The 24,526-nt window shown below is 36.2% G+C and overlaps 1 long non-coding RNA gene across 1 annotated transcript; it reads right to left on the minus strand.

Annotated features, from left to right (window-relative positions):
- Nucleotides 1–747: 747 nt before the first annotated feature.
- On the minus strand, nt 748–10,801 carry LOC127660138 (uncharacterized). Its single transcript, XR_007972608.1, has 3 exons — nt 10,245–10,801; nt 9,930–10,032; nt 748–2,453 (listed from the first exon to the last, which is right to left on the minus strand). It is a non-coding gene; the product is annotated as an uncharacterized LOC127660138 (long non-coding RNA).
- Between the last annotated feature and the right edge of the window lie 13,725 nt (nt 10,802–24,526).

Raw genomic sequence — 24,526 nt, forward strand, 5'->3', positions numbered from 1 at the left:
AAGTTTGCATTTGTCTCGTTTAATTTTTTTTTTTTGGTCTTTCTTTTTCTTATTTTTTATCTATAGTCAATGCCTTTTTATGTATATGCACTTACATTTGTACAGTTGTTAACCTTTTTTGCATTCCCAATAAAAAAATAAAATAAAAATAAATTATATATATATATATCTATATATATATAGATATATATACATAAAAAACAATTTAACGAGACGTATGCGGCCGACAAATGCGACCTCTGGAGGATGCATCCTTCCAAACGAGACACAGCCACAGTCTTTTTATGTGTGTTGTTATAACTTCATATCAATGTGTATTAATGCATTTGTAAATTAATTATTAGTCAATAATAAACCCCTTTATAAAAAACCTTAACAAATGGAAAGTATTACCATTAATTGTTCAATTATTTATTAATGAATAGAACTGAATCAAAGTTATTTTTAAGATCAAGTAAGCACAGACGACTGGAAAAGTCATTGAGATTAATTGGTAAAAAGTGTGGGATCCCTGAAAAGGAGAGAGAGAGAGAGAGAGAGACAGAGAGAGAGTGAGAGAGAGAGAGCAAGCATAGTGTATAGTGTGTGAAGGTTTGCTGTTGTCATCTGTCATTAACCTTCACAGTCACTCACACTCCAGCCAGAAACTCTCACTTGAGCCCGGGTGCTTGAACAGCAGATAAAACACACAGCAAGCAGATGAAGGGAAACGAGCCCTTTAATTGTAGACATTATACAAAAGGGGGAAAAACTTGATCACTCAAAGTCTTACTTAGATGAGTTTAGTCATATTTTAAACATTGGTCGTGGCTTAAATTTAGAGATTGTATGAGATTACGATATATAAGAACTTTTTCTTACCAATATAATATTATTAAAGATTATACTGTAGAATGGATATTTCCAGTACTGAATGCTGATTTGCCAATACTGCTTTTCATCATGTTAAAATACACTGTAAATAACACCTCTGATGTGAAACACCTGTTCACCGGACAGCACCCATAGAGAAATTTTCTGTTATTCTTTAAATGACAGGGGCTTAATCTTATAGCTGAAGGATGTCACTCAATGAATCTCTTACTAAAATAATGTTTAATGAAAATTAGTGTCCATAATTTTTTAAATGATGTAACTGTTATAAAAGCAATGATAATAATAATAAAATAATAGCATCTTCTCTCAGTCTGTGAATTTATCCTTGAACAAGAGCTGTTTTGAAATATGTAGCCTACAGTATAATTTCATATGGCTGAGGTATTTTTTTTACCTTTCACAGTTCCTTACAATGTGCTAAAACAGGTTCGTGACAGACAGTTAGCGGATGAAATATCATCATATTCATGTGATATTCAAATGCTTGAGGTGATTTGATATTTGAGAGGTGTTTTTATATTTTTATGTAAATTATCCTATAGGGACAGATAGTGTTATCTTTAAAGCTGTAGTACTGTTAAAAAAAGTAACTGCTTCTTAAACTGCGCTTTTAATAGTTAACATAATATTCCTTTACCATAAACTTACTAAACTTAAATTAAAATCATCCTGGTTTCAATGCATACACAGGTTTAATGACCATTCTGATGTTCTGAAGTTCACCAACATTAAGCTGGGAGTGAAAATGCCCATGTGCATTAGTCAAACAATGACCTTTATTCTAGTTTATAAACCATGATCACAGTCTAATCTCAGTTAGCCCAACTTCAACAAAAGCCATACCTCTAAAGACTTTGCCATTAAAATACAGAGTGCCAGGAAAGAGAGTGAGTGAACGAGTTAGTGAGAGTGAAAATGAGAACCACGCGCTCTTGTCTTTTCCAGTTTAGGGAGTCCAGATGGGAAGTCATTTTTTATTCGTCTTGAGGCAGCACTTCACATCTGCTGGCCCAGATGCCTAATGAATACGGAAGCAGGGCCGTGCTGTCGCCTCATTAATACTGCACTCGCACAGGGAACAGGGCCGGCCCGCACCCGCCATCCACCGTCACCCCCCTTCCGCTCTCCTCCCGTCCCCGCAGCCCGCTGGTGCAGAACCGCCGGCTCCCTGCTGGCTCCTCCAGGCCCATGACCGGCAGCTGGCACCTCACTGTAACAAAGCTGCCACGCTTTGCCGGGTCTAATGTGACTCTGTGTTGTCACTTAAGGTCTTTATTGGTATTAATTGATCGGATTGACCCAAGTTTGTCTCTTATAGTTCTTCTTCTCTTTACTGCGGTCTTGTGTTTGCGTTCGGGTGTGGCGCGGGTGTAGGAGTCTATTCAAACAGGTGTTGCCACAAACATATCGAAGCAAAGAGAGCGAGAGTTAAGAAGCTCAAAGCACATGTCTTTCAGTTTCGACAGATTTTGCATGTTCCTCTGTGAATTAGAGATGCGTGCGTGAAACAGACGCCAAGGCTGGTTCCGTGACCTTTGCTTAATATGGCTGTTCAGTACTCTGGCTGTCGCTCAACTCTGGGTGGGCAGAACACAAGAGATCAGAGTTAGTTACATATTCACTGAGATGCCTTGACACATCCAGCTCATTTGGCGCTAAAGTTTTGGAGGGTAAATTTCTGTCCTCTCCAAGTACTATAAATGGAAACAATATTTAGAAAAGAAAATAGATTGACAAAAGGGCTGGTACTAGGATGCAATCTTTGGAGGGTATTTTGGTCTTTAGGGTGGGCAAGTGGTTTTAACTTCATTGGACCGAGAAGGGGGTGCCATGCACAAAAAATAGGCACTTGATGCATGCTAAAATATGGCAGTTTTGATTAAGAAATTTAACAGATATTACGTAAGGGATAAGATTCTGTACATTCACCTATTCATTATCACAAAATAACGTCTGGCAGGGTGATCAGATTAGTCTTTAATATGTGTGTTCGATTCACAGGGAGCACACCCACTGATATGTATACTTCATGCCTAAAAATGTAGATGTAAATGTTATTACATGGCTTATTACATTTATGATTAAATGCTACTAAAAGAAAAGGTAAATTTTATTACAAGGTAATTTAAAAAATACAATAAATAGACATTGAATATTGATTTGAGGTTGTTTGTTCAGTTCCCAACAAACTACATTACATGTTATCAAATGTTATTACGAGTGTGCAGCAAAGCCATTATCTGTATCTGTATCTGTTTCTATGGCAAAATGATCTGTATCTGTATTAAGATGTAAGTGGAAGTGGTTGGGGTTTAAACCCGAAGTATGTCAAAATAAAATTAAAATCCCATTTTAAATGTTACTCTATTACACTTATAGTTTCCATAGACCAAATTATCATTCTGTTATTCATGAAATGTATTTATTCTTATTATTATTAATATTTAATTAGACTAAATTATTATCGCATTCCTTTTTTTACAAGATAAAGTTGAAATGTGTTGTTAACTGTGAATTGCTCAACCTCTTGTTATACAAACAGATAGGAAAAGCTAAAAGAAAACAATTGCCTTTGAAAAAGATTCATTTTGGAAATATTGTAAACAACAACAGTGTGATAATATTATATATATTGATAATATAGATGTACTATTTTATATATTACAGAAATTGGTTCCACTACCAGTGAAATCAAAGAATTTAAATGCCTATAAGAAAAATGGATATAGCTATTTATGTAAACATTAACAATACATTAAAATACTGGCATGTTGCCTTCAAGTGTTCCTCAAGTAAAGTTACCATTCATTCTTTACTAAGTATTAAGTAATAGAAATATCATTAGAAAAAACAAAGACTTAAGAACAGTAGAGAACATTAAAAGAAGAAGAAAAGCAGTTTAATATTTAGCTTTAATAGACAGTAGCAGACAGTACACCGCAAGGTCTCTATAGATCTGATATTTTGACACATACCTGGATTTTGTTGCACCTGTTTGCGCTCACGTAAGACATATCTGTCTGTGTTTAAATGAACCACTCGCAGGACGGCCATTACAGTATGTCTATGAAGCGCACTTTATGTTATTTTTGTCCCATCTGTGCAGGAGAAACATCAGTAGTGCACAGCCTTGCCCACGTGCAGCTTGGAGGAAACATTGCATCTTATACAGATCAGATATTGATGCACATGTGTAAACAGAAAAAAGGCATGAGTGCATTTGATTTGAGACCTTACAAATATGGTTCTAAATCAGATACATATCTGATGTCTGGGCATCTGACCTAAACACTCGTACTGACATTAATATCCGATGAAACGAGATGTCAAGCAATTGTTAAATGTCAAGCACACATTTTATATCTAGGAGACATTTTTATAAACATTAAAATAAATTAGAATAAATCAGGTGAAAGCACCGTAAGTCTCTCCAAGTTTTATGATAGACTCAAGGCTGATGTTCTGGCACATACTGTATTTAAACATAATGGAGCACATCATTATTTAGTTAAATTACAGAATAAGAATAAGGTTGTGCGTTTGATTCCCAGGGAGCACACACACTGATACTTTGAGCATTAAAAATGTAAATTCAAACGCTATTACATGATTTATTACAGTTTTATTATAATATAATGTAAATGTTATTACATGGCTTCTTACGAAATAAATAAATGGACATGAAATACTGATTTGAGGCTGTGTGTCGTATTCCCAGGCAGACATCAGACACACTGATATGTATACCTCGATGCATTATAAATGTAAATGTTATTACATGGTTTATTACATGTTATTAACTGTTAATACAAAATACAGAGTGATACAAAATCATGCAATCATGAATTATACAATTTAACAGCCGTAACACAAAAATATTTTATTTTTGAGTTATAGTCAAAGTTATTTTCTCTATTCAGGTATGCAGGCAGTGCTTTTAACCTAAATGAATTGTTTCCCTCAAATCAACATGACTCATTTCTACACTGTCGTATATTCTAACTTCGACATCACCCTCATATTAGACTCCTATAACATGTTTACTGTAGCTAAACCAGCCCAACAGCCAAAGACATACAATGCCAGAGATTCTAATGTATGAGAAAAATTACCCAGATCATTAAAGTATTGTCTAAACAAAGAGAAAATTAAACAACAAGAAAGTTTATGTGGCTGAGTTAGCACCTAATAAAGAGACAAGGGCCCCGGGGAGAGGCTGAGCCCTGCCAAATGTACCACCATGGCCTATCCGCCCCGCCTCTTCCTGTCCTTCGTTCTGATGGAATGCCTGGCACACTCCACATTATGGCTGCAAGAGACTCAGCCCTAGAGACACACAGCCGAGCTTACTGCTGGATGCATGTGGGGCCTTTCAGAAGCAACCAACCACCTGCCAGCCTCTGAGTGCCAGGCTACAAAACCTTGAGATTGTGGCAGAGAGCTAATCCACAGCTTTTAATTAGGAATGGTCTTGTATCAAAATAACCTCTGTTAGAGAGTGAGAGATAAACTTTTGTAAGACCTGAGATTTTGTGTGCTTGAGAAGAATTTGTGATTTGTACAGACAATGTGATTCAAGAGCTGGATAATTCTCTTGTGTCAACCATGTCTCATGACAAGTCGTTAAAATTGTACGAGATGGTGAAATTTGGAAACATTTTCAGACAAAAATGTAGGACTTTTACTCCAACAGAGAACAATTAAGTTTCACCCCTAATCCAAACCTAAACTTAAAAATTTAAACCCTTACCTAAACCTAGCATGATTTGAATAGGGAAATCACTGTTGTGTACTGCAGAAAGAGAAAATCATTAGTGGTTTGAATGGGCATTCTTATGATTTTTCTGAGGTTAAACCCTAACCCAAACCTAATCATTATGTGTAACCTCTTATTTAAACCCTAAACCGAACCATGATTTCAATAGAATCACAACAAATAAGAAATAAGAAATAAGAAAACAGTGTTTGGAATGAGTAACCAAATTTGTTCACAGAATTTTCCTTTCTTAAAATAAAGTGTTAGATAGAGGCTAGCTAAACTTTTTTGCCTGTATTGTATCTATTAGAGATTTAATTTGTTTATTGGTTGGTAAGAGCAGTACCTTTTTGTATGATCCAAGTCGTACGATTTCTTACAATTTTGTATAAAATTATTTGGATTTCTTATGAGACTACTGTATGTTGAAGGGTGTATTTAGTTTAGTTTATCAAGGTGAATAGTGTAATATCTGAACCACTAACAGGACCAAGCTGCCAGCAAAGAGCCAGAATAGAGAGAAGTTAAAGAACCCAAAGGTAGTATTTAATGAAGACGAATATACAAATACAAATAACATAAGGCTTGAAGAACAAAGGAACTACTCAGCTTCAATGATACTATGGACGAGACTAGACCAGGAATAACTGAACATGAAGGTATAAATAAAGGCACAAATGAAGGTAAACACAAAACAGCTGAACACAATGATGGAGGGTCAGGGATTTGAGATTCAGGAGGAGGATCCAGAAATGGAGCTGGTGGAGCCACAGGAAGAGCAGTGGTTTGCGTTTCAGGAAGAGGAGCCAGAGGAGGAGCGGGCGTAGCCACTGGAGGATCAGAGATTTGAGTCTCGGGAGGAGGAGCCAGAGCTGCTGGAGAAGGAGTGGGTTGAGCCGCAGGAGGAGCGGGTGGAGGTGAATGAGAAGAAACCGCTGGAGGCGGAGAAGTTTCTGAGAGAGTGGACGGAACCGCTGGAGGAGTGGGCGGAGCCGCTGGAGGAACCACTGGAGACTGCAGAGTCGCCGTGGTCAGGAGCACTGGCAGCGGAATACACTCAACAATGTTTTATTGCCCAGAATCCACCGCGAGGAGGACAAGCTGGGAGAGGGAGCATGTGCGGGAGAGAGTGCGCGATTGAGTGAGAGATGCGCGTTTACAGCTTCCTTCGTTCTTGCTATGTTTTATTTCATGCTGACTAAATTGTTTTACTTTTTGAAAAATATTACTTGATTAAAATAACATAATAAAATCACGCAGATATATTTTTAAATATATTATTTATCTATATAGATGATGATATGATGTGGAGTTGTATTTTGCCATTAAGACAAATAATTATGTCTTCACTAAATAATTCACTGAGATTATATTATTTTAACTCAGGAGACTACATACAGTGGCAATGATAATTTAGTGGATGATTCAAAGATTTGGTTATCCCGTGTAGGTTATGATGACTCCAGTGCTGTTTTATGGTTGCACGAGGGCGCTTTGTGCCCATGGTTTTCTCATCTCTGCACCCAGAAACACTACCCAGGTTAGGTCAGAGTTTAAAACGTAATAAATAAATACAATAATTTTCGCACTGTGTATTTTATTAAACTTATTTAGTTTTAACAAAATCATTATGAACATATATAATAATGACAAACAGAATGAAGATTATTGTATTAATATATGACCTTATTTAAGAATAACAAGTATTATTATTATTATTTAGCAAAGTAATTTACATGTAATTAAAAAGTACATATGTGATGAATTCATTTCTGCGACAGCTCCATCACTCTCCAACGCCCAGTGAATACATCAGCATTCGAATTCACGAACTCATTTCATTCAATCCTTGCTGATATATAGGAAATAGTGAATGAGTGAAAGAGTGAACAATTTCAGACACAGCCGATGTTTTGCTGCAGTTTCCTGGTAAAAACAAACACTAGAGGTGCTACGACAACCATGCGTTTTATTCACTTTCACTCAAATCACAAGTCTGTCAATGACTTTATAAACACTTATTTTTCACTCTATTACTCACACGCTCTAACGCATAATTTAAAAAACAATACATTTTAACACTTACGTTTACATAAATGTGATTGGCTTCCAAGGTTTTCACCTGATTGTTGTGTTGGACCAAGCCTTGAGGCCAGCCAAGGACGCTCCGAGTGAATGTGAAGCGAAAGTGACATAGAAGCAGCACAAAATGACGTGGTTGCTACTGTAAAATCGGCTTTTCATGTTGAATTTGCTCATAAAACAGTTAGGTTTAGGTGTTGGTTAAGGGTAAGGATGCTTGTTTTGTTCACCTTATCTTTTTGAACACAATCGGTTAGGTTTAGGCTTAAGATTAGGGAAGTACGTTTTACTTAATAAAAGATCCATCTAATATTCAGCTTGAAAAACCTTTTCTGATTACAACATAATTTCACTCGCTTTTGGTGCCCCCTGCTGGACCTTTCAATTGGAAACTGCAGCCAAACGTGTAATTAAAAACTAAATTTTGGTTTGCAAAAATATTGCGGTTGTCACATAAAATCAGACTGAATGTTTTTCAGTAAAAGTGCCACAGAGCCACAGTGTTTACATTTTTCAGGGAAATCAACCCACAAAGTGCTTATTTATAGTTGTCTATCCTCATTATTAGAAACTAAGGATAGTAGAATAATTTTTACATGAAAAATGACACATTTCACTTTTTATAATTACATTTATAATGAATCTCATGGCCAACTCAATTCCTACTCCTGCTGATGAAATGAGATCTTTAGTAAAATGTCTTACAGCAGACTAAAAACTCAGCCTGTTATAATGAACAGATCATATTAGAACTGCTTGTGTACACCAAAATGAGTCTGTGCTCCTCTCTTCTGAGTGCTTGTAAAATAAACAGCCCTTGTGAATTAAAAATGGAAAACATCCAACTTTTATTGCTCTTTATTACCCAGATTTCTTCCTATTAGTATGTTTTAATTTGTAACTGTGATGATTCATGGTGTTTAGGGCAAGTAATTGGACTAAATGAAACTGTATCAGAGGTTATTACTGTCTAACTTTGTTCCTGTGATTCTGAAACAGCACACACATTTTGCTTGAACACAGTGTTTGTGGTGAGCTCACTTTGGCTTATAAACAAATGTGTGGTTAGTTTGCTGTAGTTGAACCACCTTGCTAAATCTGTCAAAACCTTCCTTTGGGGACATCGTGAAGTGGTAAAATAATTCATAAATTAAACAATTTTTTATTTTATCGATTTTGTTTATATTATTTTTAATTTAAAAAAAAATTAATTGTTCAATTAGGATCAGGAGTTTGAGTTAGTCTGTATAGTTTTTATAATTATTAGCTTTAACTCAAAACAATGTAAGTATATTATATGTCCTCATTTAGATAAAAGTTAGAGTGTGTGTGTGTGCATGTGTGTGTGTGTTGTTGTTATTGTTTTTATCATTCCTTTTGGATTGTGTGTGTGTGTGTGTGTGTGTGTGTGTGTGTAAGTATATGTCCAACTTGGAGCAATATAGCAGCCTCTGCTGGCTAAACTCTAAAACTGATATGTATGCGAGTGTGTATTTTTGTATGTGTTGTATTGTGTGTGTGTGCGCAAACGTGCGTTCCACTGCAGTCTTGTACAAAACAAGCCAACTGGAATGAGAACAAGTGGATCCTTCATTAATAATGAAGAGTGAAGCCCTATCTCAAATTCATAATTCTCATCTTAAATGCAGTGGTTTAAAATGTCACAATGATGCCAAATATTTTTTATGATCTTTGTTGCACTTTTAGATACCATTGAATCATTCCCAGATCAATCTTTCACATTTGCTGATTACATCGGAAATAGAAAGTCCCAGATATTATGTGTTTAACTCTCAAATAATGTATTTTCTCATAATTGTTCCTTTCAATTGTTCATTTTGAAATGCTTTATTAAACATTAACAGAGAACAGTTTTGTACTTGAATCCTTGCCCATGACCTTGCTGAAGTCAAAGTCAAATTGCAGATATTCCCTCATGCATCCCTGTATAGAACCATATTTAGATAATTTAGTAATTACACTTTGAGTGGGAAGCAGATGAACTTTCAATACAAGAACACAATTTTACAATTCTGGTATTATGACTCAAAAGCTTATTTGACTTGGATAAGATCTCTTCTTCATCTGCAGGCTAAATGGCGTAATGTTATTGACCAAAGTTACTCCATCAGTTTCAAAATACAACATCTCCTACTCTGAGCTAACTAATGGCACTTTTCCACTGCATGTTACGGTTCAACTCGACTTGACTTACTTTTTTGATTTTTCTTTTCCACTCCAGTTTAGTGCCGCCTCAAAGTTGGTGGGATTATAAGATGATCGTCATAGTTGTGCCACCTCTATTGCCATGACATCATCTTACACAGGACACAAAACAATAAACAATAACATGACCGCTAGCTGTTAGCAACTAGTTCATTGTGCTGCATAAAGCAGTTGTTGCATGGTGATTTTACACAAGTATAACAGTTAAATTGAGTTGGTTGTTTTAGAAGCAAGCTTCCAGTAGCTGGTCAACTAAATAAAGTGAAGCTTTCAAGCAGAGTAGAGTTAACGTAACAAAACATACCAATCTCCATCGTGGCTGAATCCAGGGCATTCTCCCTCCCATTGCTCACCGTTCTAGATAGCGTCCATTTGTCCGAACCACTTCCAATTTTCCTTGATGGTTCTGTAGTCACTTTATTTTATTTTTTTACTTTTTCCTACACTGTTGGTAGGTCCGGTGGTAGCCGTGTGCAGCCAACAGCTGAGACACTTCCTGAACGACTTTTTCATCGTCGTTTCGCTCATCGCTAATGAACGGACCGTCTGCACCTCGCCATGGTTTTGCACACAGCCATTTCTTTTTACAATTCGAAAGTCATGTGAACAAATGATACTGTTATCGCTGTAACTAAATTAAAAACTAGCGGGTTGATGTCATGTGTTGAAAATCCAGTGACACTGGTATTGACGATTCTCTCTGACCAATCAGCGATCTGCAGGATTTTGACGTCACATTTAGCATCGGCTCGGCTCGCTTGGAACCTCGACCGAGGTTGTACTAAAAAAAGTATCAGGTACCAGGTACTATCCACAGTGGAAAACCCCCAAAAAGTGAGCAGAGTCGAGTCGAGTTGTACCGTTCAGTGGAAAAGCCCCATAAGAAAAGAGTGCTCAGGGTCTGTGAGAGGTTTATTAATGGGGAAGTGCACTTGAAATATGATGCTTTGTCTTTTAAATTGGGCCATTTCAGTTTGAGTGTGTTAATGGAGTAATGTATTTAGACAGCATGTCATTGTACTATTACAGTGTAGTAAACTTGCAAGCCATGTGAACTAATAAGAGCCATTACATTGGCCATATTAATACTGCACGCACCACTTACCACAGGATCTCTCAAAGTCATGTCAGGTCATTGTAACAGTGGGAATGTGTTTGAATGGAATGACTGTGTATCATCTGACAACAGCACTGTGCTCTAGTGAAGTGTTTACATGTTGTTGTGAATGCTGTTTAATTTGTTCACTAAGCAACACTTTTGAATCACATTCACAACTGGATACAACAGGATGTCGCTGTACTATAATCTCACACACTATAAATAGTGAAAATGTGCATTTGTAACCTATTTATACATGATCTGACCCTTAAAATTACTTTATCTGGTGTAACCCGGTGATTCTCAACCAGGCTCCTGGAATACTGGGGATACTTTTATTTTGATTAAATAATTTGCTTTTGAGGGTTTATAAAGGGGGGTTTATTAATGACTAATACGTAATTTACAAATGCAGTATAAATAATTTATATGCAGTTATAACAACATGAATAAAAATGGTGACTTTCATGCAATGCTTGCCAAATAGTGAGCGTTTTAACTTACATGCTATAAATGCTTAATAAATACAATTATTAATATTTTTATGAAACAAAAACATAAAATGCCCAAATTCTTGCTTTATGTCATTATGCAACAGAAAAAAACTATTACAGTGAGTTTTAAATAATATGTTGGCAAATCCTTAATATTCTCTTCATATGTGTCCACTTTATATTAAGCATATATAAATATATTATATATATAAATATAAATATATATTATGACAAACATTGTCATAAGTTACTAATGTGGAATAAGTGTTGTTAAGCATTTATAACATATTAGGCAAAATATCTGACTGGTATTGCTAGAAAATCCCTCTTTTTTATGCATGTTGTTAGAAGCACATATCAATGATTTATAATGAATTTGTAAATAAATTATTAGTAATTAATAAATCCTTTTATAGACCCTTAAAAAAGGTACATTAATGTAAAGTGTTACGTTACAAAATGTTACCATTTTTGGGCTGTAAAATAGTGAGCATAATTAATCTAAGGTTTATGTTTAACACTTTAACACATACTTATATTTTTTTACAGTGCAGTGTTCATGTTCATATTATTCTACTGTTATTAAGTTTATACTCTATGAAAGCATTTTATTCTATCTGTGCAGTTATTAATTTGTGTGAGAAATTGTACCAAATAGTGTAAAAGGTAAATTCCTATTTTGAGTATGAGAAGGGTTAAATGAGTCCTACTTCCTACACCACTCATTGTCAGTCTGTCAATAAATATGATGAACTTCCTGAGTAAGGGGGTCTTTTCTATAAGCTTTTGACATTTTTCCAAGTGTTTATGCCAAAAATCATATTCGTACTGAAAGATGTGTTTCTCTCTGAAATCCCTGATGCCTTTTTGAGGAAATAAAGATGGGAGGAGAGAGAAGAGAGAGAGAGAGAGAGAGAGAGAGAGAGAGAGAGAGAGAGAACATGTTTTTGTCATTTGCATGAACCCAGGAAACACAGTGTTGTCCAGAATTAGGTTATAACTCATTGCAGATCTGCAGTGAGGCGAGGCTGGACTCTCTTCGGCCAAGCTTGCTTCAGTGTGATGTGAATTCTCCCAACATTCCTCACCCAGGATCTCAGCGCAATTCAGGACTCCTGGATTACATGTACACACATGTTCACAAAATTAAAATATGGCAACCTGTTGTGATTTGTGTGTATTCCCTTAAGACTGTAGTCATCTTAGTACTTTTTTCTTTACCAATATAAAAACAAAAAGGGTCCGATCACCCAAAAATTAAAGTACTGTAGAATATCCCACACAGAAATCTGAATGTAAAATCTTTAAAAAATATACTGTATGTTAATATATGGTTTTCAGTAATATAATAAGTCCATGTCCACTTATGGAACATATATTTAAAAATACTGTATACAGTATGTGTAACATATGTTTTTCTAAATAGTAGGAGAATAAACAAATACTGTTTATTAACTAGAATTTTATATATAATATATACATATTTATATATATGTGTGAGCGTGTGTGTGTGTGTTCATATATGGCCATAATCAGATTTCTGTATCTGAATTTGTGACAAAATTATGGGTCAAACCGATATGATTTATGTACACAAAAGATGTTTTTTTAATACAAAAAAAGGGATGTCAATGTCACATCTCCTTTTGTGTTCCTTTGTTTTTTCTTTTTAGTTTTTAGTTAAGTACAAATATTCCATGTTAATCTCTCAATCAATATGAGTTCATTAAAGCTGCATGCATAATACTTAATAAATTATTATCAAAATGCTATTATAGCATTTCACAGCACAGGACAAGTCAACTTTCCAAATGTATTTCATGTCAACTTCAAAATAGTTTTCAATGCATTTTTTCCCCTTGTAAATAATGTAACTTTAAACATAGATACAGTACGTGAACAGTATTAACCACTGAAGTCCTTTAAATGTAAGTATCATTTCCAATATCATTCCAGTAAGAGTAAAGTTTGTTGCAGAGTTCATAATAAGCAAATGTATTTCCACACTGAGCCTTTAAATCATTGTTCAATCTCTTTAGGTATGGAAAGCAAATTTAAATTAAGCAAATGCATCTCTTATGTTCTCTGTAAAATATTGCTATCAATGAAGCTCTTCATTACAGAGCTATCCAGGGAGACAAGACACACCACAGAAAGTTCTTTTTACTGTTTCCCCAAAGATTTACAGTTCAAAAACATAGACTTGAAGTGATGATATTAATGCAATGATACTGATAAAGTTTCAGCGTTAGATTAGATGGAGTCAGTCAGAGCACTAGAGTACAGCCTCAGGCCTTTGAAAAGATGATGATAATTGCAACAACGTTTGGCCCTTGAAACCTGTCTTTCCATTTTTTGCCTGTCTGAGCATTGCTTTCCAACCTGACAGCAGGCCCATCAGGTACCACAGAGAAGATACGTCAGTGTTTATGAGCTATGTGATGAACATGGTAAAATCACGAGGGATGGAGAAGCACGAGCATGTTTTTGTCCTCCGGTTCAAACAATATGAATCCAGGTTTCTATGTGTTAGCCTGTGGCGTTTGGGCTGCGTTCAACATCTGCCTTCAACTGGTACAATCTACCTTTGAGTGTAGAGAAGAAAATGTAAATGTGAACATTATTTTATTAAACTTCAGCGCACTCTTTGTTGTTGAGGAGGAGGAGGGGGTGAATAATGTTGGACTACTCTTGTATCAATACGGGGATTTTAGCTTTCAGTCAGAAGAAAGACTGTCACAGAGATGTTTTTGTGTCCTCCATGTCTCATTTTCTCGTCTCTCTCCCTCACATCTCTACCTCACTCCCACGAGGGCGTACAGACACAATGCAGATCTTTTCACGCTAATAACAAAGCCGAGACAAACTGTCTTATGGTTATTGTTTCATCCGAGAACCATGCTGTTTAATTTGAAATGCCTTTTGGGTTTCACTGCAGAAGAAGGACAAAGAAAAAGTTAAGTAAACAAAGTCTGCATAATTCATCAGTCATGCATGTAGAAATCTTTTATTTATTCTGCATTTACCTTTGACATGGTTTATTGATGTCTGATACTTGGGAGGCACTGCAGGTGCAGGACCTAGACAAGAGAAACAATTTAAACATCTTTCAAAATGACAAAATGTTGGAATTTACATTTGGTTACCAGCAAAAAATAAATAAATAAATAAATAAATTTTAGTTGAGTCTACACTGCATATTCAGAAGAAATCCTGATTAACGTCCTGATAAATTAAGTTTAAAGCAGTTGTGGTGCCAATTAAAAACTAATAAAAATTATTTTGCTTAATAAATTAAACATTTATTACTTAATTTCAAGAAGAAGACCACGTCGGGTTCCACTTCTGTCAGCAAAGAACAGGAAACTGAGGTTGCAGTGGGCACAGGCTCACCAAAACTGGACAGTTAAAGACTGGAAAAACATCGCCTGGTCTGATGAATGTGGATTTCTTCTGAGGTACACAGATGTAGGCCCACTGCAGCCTCAGTTTTCTGTTCTTGGCTGACAGAAGTGGAACCCGACATGGTCCTCTGCTGTTGTTGCCTATCCGCCTCAAGGTTTGACGTGTTGTGCATTCTGAAATGCTATTCTTCTCACGACAATTGTACAGAGTGGTTATCTGAGTTACTGTAGCCTTTCTGTCATCTCAAACCAGTTTGGCCATCCTCCATTAACCTCTCTCATCAACAAGGTGTTTCTGTACCCAAAACTGCTACTCACTGGAAGTGTTGTGTGTGAAAATCCCAGGAGATCAGAAGTTACAGAAATACTCAAACCAGCCCGTCTAGCACCAACAATCATGCCACGGTCTAAATCACTGAGATAACATTTTTTTCCCAATTCTGATGGTTGATGTGAACATTAACTGAAGCGGCTGACCTGTATCTATATGATTTGATGCAGTGCACTGCTGCCACATGATTGGCTGAATAGATAATCACACGAAGAAGTACTGTAGGTGTACATGTGTACCTAATAGAGTGGTTGGTGAGTGTATATGGTGATTTAAAAAAAAGATATGTAGAGGATGAGTATATAAAAAAAAATCATTATTAAAATCATTGTATTACAGTACTATAATACAGTAGAAACTAGTGTATTACAGTAATTAGAATCTAATAAGAAACAACATTGTGAAAATGGTAATAAAATAAATAATAAAAAAACTCTTGTAAAGTAAAACATCCAGATGCATAACAGTAATGAGAATTTGGATGGAAATGTGAATAATAATGTCTGTTAAAATAATGTCTCAATGCAGAGAATCTTTAAGGTTCTAAAAAATAGCCTTGATTTTCTTTATGTAAAATATCATTATTATTTTTTTGGGGGGGGATTTTAAGATCAAATATGACATGTTTCCATGAGATTCACTCCTTTAGACTAACTACAGGGGAGAGAGTGGTGTACCACGGGCCATTTATAATTCAAAAGCCTCAGCTGAAGCTGAGAAAGATTCCTCGCTTTTTTCCTTTGTCTTTATTAACCTGAGTTTCCAGTCTCGGGCCTCTGCGCTCAGAGCCAGTGGGGAGACCCAGACATCCATCGCAGAACTCCCCAGAGCCAGAATGTGCTGGACCTGATCGATTCTGACTAACAACTCTGTAGATCAGAGCTGCTTTTGGCTCCCCTATGCACCACATCCACCTAAACACACCATCAGCACTGTCTCTCTTACAGCACATACTGTCTGCATGTACATACAGTGTGTTTGAAAAGCAACCAAACTGTCGGAGGATTTAGTTTTATTGTGGAAATACAGTGTCGTATTTTATTGGCTTTGTTCGAAATGCTGACATGCAATACATCATCAAAAGCTGTAACAATTAATACTGACATTACTCTTGGATGGAAGGCAGCTCTTGGATATCTTCTGCTAAAATTTTATTTAAGATAAGCCATGAATCAGCATGAAATATTTTGGATGAAATGGACTGTGACACTGTTTTCCTGGTGTGATATTTACTAAGAGACTGTTTGTGATGGCAATGTGCCTCCACAGGGGGGTCAGAGATGACAGCATTTCCTCTCGAGCAAACATCTCTCTCTCTGTCATCATCTACATCTGCGTCCCTTCCACCTCAAAGATTTGTCTTAAAACGCGTAGGAATGGGGCTTTAGAGGCCAAAAATACACCTATCTAGATAATTGCTGGGCTTAGATGGTGGCACATTCTCACGGAGTGTTGGAAATGAAGGGGGTGAGGGCACAGATGTGTTTATCCATTCACGACTGTGCAGTGCAGCTAATTGGGAAGGGTTGCCATTTGGAAATGGGCAATAGCCTCCAGGCATGTTCAGCAGGCTGCATCAGTGTGGACTATTTCAAACAATCCACCGCAATGCAGTGCATCGTTCAAGCATGGCTCACTTCACCCTGTGGAATCTTCCTTCATATTTTGATTCCATCACCACTCTTGTCAATAGTGTCATGCCTATTCTGAGCAAAGACGATTCTGTATGGTACTTCATTTTTTATCTTTGATAATTAAGTTGCATGATTATTATAGGATCAAAAGTGTTTGGTCCATTAATGTTCCTTTTGTTAAGGGTTTATAAAAGGGTTAATTAATTACTAATAAGCCATTCACAAATGCATTATAAATCATTGATATGTGGTTACAGCATTGTGAATAAAAAAGTTAAAAATAAAACATACTTGCCAAATAGTTCTTTATTATACTTCACATGTTATAAATGCTTAATAAAACTTATGCAAGTTAAAATGCTCACTATTTATCAAGTATCGCATGGAAGTCGCTCTTTTTTATTCATGTTGTTATAACCACATATCACTGATTTATAATGTTTTCTAAAAGTAAGTAATTTGTTAATGACTTATCAGTCATTAATGAACCCCTTTATAACACCTAACAAAGGGAACATAGTGTAAAGTGTTACCAAGTGTTTAGATGTATCAAAATTGGGTAGATTACTTCAGAAATGTAATCTTTTACTGATCTGAAATTACACGAGTAAAACTGTAATCAGTAATAATCTTTTAGATTAGAATTTTGAGGTTATCTAATGCTATGACTTTTGGATTACTTATTGCATGTTTTCTGAAAATGTAATGTGTTTATAGTAAACTAATAGTGTAAGAGTATTGCCCCCCTCCCCCACCTTAGTCACAACTGATAGATAATTTTATCAATATGTAATCAATAAAAGTAATTATAATCTGATTACTCAAAATGTAATTTAAAAATGCAATATAATATAATTACAAGTATTTATTTTTGTAATCTGATTAGATTTGATTTCGATTATATGTAGTCTATTACTACCCACCAATATAATATTTAATGTTAAGTGTTTGAATCACATGTCTATATTTAGTCAGTCTAATCTAGTCACACCTAGTCCATAGATCATTTGCTTTCAACTGAAAATTCTGTTATCTACCCACCCTCATGTTGCTCGAAACTCAAATTTATTCCTGCAAAACACAAAAGGAGTTATTATAAGAATCTTTGCTCTTTTTCATACAAAGAAAAGGCATGGTGATCATCGGCTGTCAAGTTGCAATTTTGCTTGGTTTATAAAAAAAAGTGGTATCTCCCATTATATATTTTTGCATAATTTCATGTGAGTTTTCGATCTTCTGTGGTGCGACCAGAAGCACGTCACCTCAACTATGTGGAAGACCCGGTTTCTTGTCCCATTTTGAACTCAGAAAGTAATTGTCTTTGCATAGTCAGTGAAGAGCGTGATTCAGAGGTTCCATTTCCCTGTAAGATTACCTTTTTACTCCACTGACGGTTAGTTTAAGGGTTTTGGGTTCATGCAATATGCATTCCTCTTCATTGTACTACCTCTTCAACAGCTAAAACCAATTTGCTTTGCAACACGCTTTTGGCTTCCCTCTGTGGGCATTTCACCAGGAAACTGGAGTTCACACATTTGCCCATATGTTCATAGAAACTCTTTCTGCCCTGCCACTGGGGGCAGTACTTTGCATTTCTGTAAGCAGAGTTAAGATCAAGAAAAATCAACCTACTGTTTAAGAATTCACTGTGAGATCAGTCTGATTTACTTGGAGAAATTCTTTTGAAGTTGTTAAAAACTTTTTTTTTTTGGTCATGTTTTATTTTGCCTGTAGTGTTATGTTTGCATGATGCTTTTGACTCTTGCAAATAACACTCCTCTGCATTTCTCTTTCCTTCCCGGGGGCACGGAATCTGACACAATACCAGGGCAGCTCTCAGTGCCACAGCGGCGCTCAGAGTGAATTTTTAACCCGCTGTTATCGCCTCTACTGAGATGCCCTAATTGCAAAAGAGGTGAGGCCTGTGTCACCCCACCACACCAGCGGCACCGCTTTGATAACACTCTTGCTTGGTTGCAGACACAGTCGGGTTAATTAACCTCTCTTGATTAGGGCAATTATCTCCCACACTTTATGGATAATCCCAGTGCAGAGCCAAATGTACACACTTTAACCACAGATTCCTGATGAGATGTTCCCACAAAGCACAGGGTAAAAAAGGGGCATGGGGATTTCAAATGGCAGCACAAGCCAGTGAGGTAGAGAGCGGGCTTTGACTTTGAATCAATATCCAGATATATTTCAGACACTGTGGTATTTATAGAAACTTGTATGATAACAGACCTGGATGTAAGTGTATACTTTATTTTCAATTTAGTTCATTTTCTTCTTTTTCACTTTGTTACTGTTCGTTTTAATTAAGCTTTAGTTAAGGTTTATTAGAGTGTTACAATTTCAGTTAATGCATTAACTATTATCATTAAATTTCAGTATACTGTATGTATAATTTATATAATATATAATTTTTATATTTTGGGCTGGCAAATTAAATGTGTCAACTAAAATCATTAAAATATTTTTATGACATTTAAATTCCCCATTAGTGTTATCACCATCTAGTGGCATTTTCATGTTATATAAATGTTATGTAAATTCAGATTGTAAAGGTTTTACATTTTATAATAGGCTATAGGCCCACTGTTTATCAAAAACTAGTACAAAAATTATTTTATGGTCCTTTTTAATATATTTTTGTTTCATGAAAATGCTTTTTGTTTTCTTTTAGTTTTCCCCAGTTATGTTAGTTTTCAGAATTATTTCTGTTGAAAATGTTTTCATTTAGTTTCTGATTTAGATTTTAAAAACATTTTGACATGAGTTATATGTGATGTTCTTTACATTACCAAGTAGACCCATTTCCTTCTGCACTATCTAACCAACAAAAAATGACACCTTTGCTAAAGCAGAGGTGAAACATTTCCCTATTTGAGCAACTGTATTCTGCACAGAGTGAAAGAGAAGAGTATCACTTGATCAAACAGGATGACGGGAAAGGCGAGAGAAAGCAAATAAGAAAAGAGCAGTACAGAGGTAAAGAAAACAAGTGCAAGCTGGTGTAAATGAGTGCCGACAGAAAGCGAGGGCCTGCTGTAAACGGGAGGAGACAAAGCGCTCTGCATTAATATTCATGAGCCAGAAGAGGCAGATGCATCTGACATCTGTGTGATGTCAGCGTGTTGTCAACACATTGTTAGCGGCGCAAATGTGCAAACAGATTAACAGCCCGCCGAGCCACGCTGCAATGCATTCATGGAGTGTGAAAATGCACAGCCACCTTGTTTTAGAGGAAACGACATCTCGTGTATTGCTCCTTCCTGTCTTCACAGATTTCATCTGCCTCAATGATGAAGGTGCTTAATGCCAAGGTGGTACCTAAAAGTTGCCCTGCCACCAGTGTTTGTCCTTGGTAAGGACTACACACTCCAGAACAACAATGAAAGTTTTTATATTAGTTGTTATACAACAGTTAATTCCAATCCTTGAATCTGATTGGATGAGAGTCATTCCAAGAATGCTGGTAGCTCACACTATCAGAATTGGGATGCTTTACTGTTTTTATCCCTCAGCTTGTTTTTGTGGTGTTCCAGACTAACGTTTCGGAGCAGTGCAGATGTGTAAGAGGAGCTATGTGAATTTTCATTCACACCTGTGACATTAAAGATTTGAGCCAGCAGGCGGTGACAAAAGATCGTCATGTGTGTGTTATGAGCGAGATGAACTGATAACACTAGTAAGTGGGTGAGAGACTAAATAAACAAACCTGCTCAGGGTGTCTACCTGATGAAAGTTTCTAAGTTGAGAGAAGACGTAAGCTTTTAACATGGCAGAGGATAGAATGCTTTCTGTGTCGCTGTCAAAATAAGAGTTACTCAAGCAATATACAAGAATGAAACTGGCATCCTCCATGTTTTCTCTCCAACAACAAAATACTTGAACGTGAGTGAAATACTCGTAGGATAATTCCGGTATCACGTATGGCAGCATCATTCCACTATTGGATTTCTACCACACTACAGCTGAGGAATAGGGTTAATCTAACAGCTGCAGCATTACTGTTCATCACTGCAAGATAAGGTAGCATTGCTCTGTTTGACTGAGCCAAAGTGGTCTATAATACCTGGAGAAAACTATTCATTAGCATTCCCATTAATTTCAATAGAGCGCCACAGTCCGGTTCCAGCAGTTAAAATCATATATATATTTTTTTCCACAGGGGAATAATGATAATGAATAAACCCTTCACTAGCAAGAATCCTGAGACATGAAAGGCACAACTGCCACAGAATACAGGTAATTGTGAACTGTCATAAATGTGTTATTTGGCAGCAGAATTGTGCCAGCAGAGGCTAATTGTCTCATGCTGACCAGCCAAACTCTGACCCCTTGGACCGAACAATAAAACATTGAGAGAGTGTTCAGGAAACCTGTTTGAAAATGATAATTACAGTATTTTTTACAATTCATTTGATGAATTTTACACATTGCAATTTTGGTGAAATCACACAATTCACAGAACACATGTGTTTAGAAATGATATGACAATGCATGTTTAGTAGACTGAGATTGGGTTTTCGAAACGACCAAACAGCTGTTGACGCAATGTGTTTTTGATAGAAATGCTGGACTGAGGTTGGGTCAGCAGTATTAAGGTGTGTCTAAGCGTGGGGAGCAGACAATGCAGGCCTGTGTGTGTGTGTGTGTGTGTGTGTGTGTGTGTGTATGTACTGTATGTTTGTGTGTGTAAGTACGAATATACTCCGAGGACCATGTGTGGTTTTGGCGGACACAGCCAGGCAAACCTCTCTTCATTCAACCCGCACTAAAAAAACAAGTACATTCCAGGCACTCCTTGCTCTTGGCAGAAATCCCTTTGTCTATTTTGGAGACCCTCTCTTGTTCAAAACATATTTCCGAAACCATAAACTCATTTTTCACCCCTCAAAACCGGTCTGCCATGAGGACACTACTACCCAGGCAGGGAAACTTTTCCTTCTCTGATTAGTTGTACTGTGAGAATTGGTCTTTAAATAAAGTGCCCCTAATATGTACTCAGGGTTTCTGGTAATAACTTGAACTACTGATCAGTATCAGGAATTGGGACCAGAGAAAATCAATGATTTCCGCTGATTTAGAGGCTTGTGATGGAGTATTGGATATAGCAGAGCTGACAGCTACATGTCGGTAATTATCCAAAATGTACCCTGCTGAAAGAAAAGGTCTCCTAACCTGGTCTGGCTGATCTGTGTGCTGGTTTAAAAGGGGATATGGGACTTGTTGGCTGGTCATGCTGGGAGAGCAGATGGTCGACCAGCTAAACCAGCTGAAGACTAGGTTGGGAGACCAACTAGACCATCTTAAACCAGCTAGGACCAGGAACCCAGTTTAGGCTGATTTAAGCTTAAGGTTTTCTTCTTCTTCTTTTTTTTTAGCAGGGTAATAAGTTATCTCTCTTTACCTTCATTGGATGATTCCTTCTAAGGCAGCATTGTAACCGCCATGGCAGCTCATAAATGGCTGATTTGGATTGTGTACATTGGCAGCAACTCAGAATGGCACACTTACGCTATGCAACTCAACTTGCAATTGATTTTAACAGATTTTGACCAGTACAATGGTGTTGCTTGTATTCACGATTAATTGTTTTATACATGACAACAAATTGCAACCCGCAACACAAATGTGATAAGGGTAATTTCCACCAAAAAGGAGCTTTGCAACAAAGATCATGCTCAATGAGTCTGAAGTCTGATTTGCTATTGCTAAATCTCAAGTGTTCAAAATCTCAGGTTGCTGTGGATGCTAGGTATGTGCCTGAAACCGAATACCTTATTTGGAAAGGCACGGATAATGACTTCAACACAAATAACAGATTAATCTGAATAATGTAAAAACTATTAGTTTGACTGATTATCCAAGAAGCTCAAGGATAAAGCGACATTGAAAAATTTACATATTCTAAATTACAATGAATTTATGAATCTGTTGAGCCAATATTTCTAAAGTGCAAACTTTATGAATGAAAATGCCCACGATGTGATTTCAGATCTGATGGGCACAGTCATGACTCCATTAGCAATCTCCATTAATAGTGTGCTTCTGGAGCTTCTCAAGAATAACATTAAGATACGACATCATGTATACTTTCCACTTCTTGAATTGTCTATGTTAATTTATCACATGATTTACATGTGATTCCAATGTATTCTAAACCTGAGCGTGATGTTAAATTCCAGACCTGAAGTGATGATTTCACGTCGAAACTCGACCATCCGTCTCTTAAAGTTGACCACATTTATATCCACATCAGATATTAAGGTAATTATCTGGTTAAGAATTAATTCTGAAAAATAATGAACTGCTCCATAAAGGTTTAAATGCTCCATATCTATTTGGAATATTCCTGCTTATGTAAAACAAAGAAACATAACATGCTCTGTCTTTTTTCTTCTTTAAACTGTGTTAAATTTGAGAATGTTAAGTGTACTTGAGACTGATAGACTTAGGGGACTTTCACCTGTTTGTAGGCTATTCATTTATTTTAATTTATTTTAATGTTTGAATTTGTATTTATTATTCACAGCGAAATGTGCTTGACATTTCACATTTTGCTTGACACCTCCTGCCTCCAGAATAATGTTGTTATACATGAACAGACAAAAGAAAATACTGTTTCATGCAGAAATTAATATCTGAAATACCTGGAGATATTCCACAGTTTAACAAATTCAGCTTCATCTGGTAAGAAAAATGTATAATATTTTAATGCTTTCAATAGTTTTTTGATGAAGTTCCAGTTTAAGCCCTGCCCACATCAGGTTCTATCCAAATACAAAGACAGATACAGATAATGGCATCACTGTACACCTCTAGTGGACATGTTGTCAGGGTGGTGCTAATATTCCTTCTATGTTCCACACTTAAGAGTCACAGCATTACAATCTGTGCACAAAAAAGTGACAGACAATGAGATATTATTCTGTTTGCCCTCCAGGTCTGAGAACATCTGTTCTCAATATCCAGAGGTCGACCTGAAATTACGAGGGTGTTACAGCATCATGATTTATATTGTGATAAATATTTATAATAATAAAAATGTATAATTATATAAAACAAGTCATTCAAAATATGAGTAGTAGTAGTAGTAGTAGTAGGCTGTAGTTGTAGTAATAGTAAACTGTAGTAGTAAATAAAAGTAGTAAAACATTATTGAAAAAATAATAAAACAATTTAGACCATACTCTTCTATAAGGCAAATTTGGCAAAATAAATAAATAATTGGTGCTAATATTTTGTTTTAGTTTATTAGCATCAGCTGGCAACTAAAAAGCAAGTGTATAATGCTGACTTTGATGTTAGCATGATGCTAAGCTAACAACACAGTACTCTAATAAGCATAAAAATACATGGCACACAGAAATATTAGGTAAAATACTCCACTTTTAATTACACTTCTTCAATTAAATATTTATTTAATCAACAGTTCTCTACTGTTTTTTTCACAAAGTTTGGCGCAATGCATCCTGATGTTGCCTTCTCCATGAAGTATACATGCTGTACTGTCTTAAATTTAGCCAAAACCTGTTGTCTTAGGAGGCAGCATAGTTATGATGTCAACATACTGAAACAGCCTTCAAGTTGGAAGCGCCAGTGATTCCTTAACATG

The sequence above is a fragment of the Xyrauchen texanus genome, chromosome 19 (assembly GCF_025860055.1).
Source record: "Xyrauchen texanus isolate HMW12.3.18 chromosome 19, RBS_HiC_50CHRs, whole genome shotgun sequence".
Taxonomy (NCBI): domain Eukaryota; kingdom Metazoa; phylum Chordata; class Actinopteri; order Cypriniformes; family Catostomidae; genus Xyrauchen; species Xyrauchen texanus.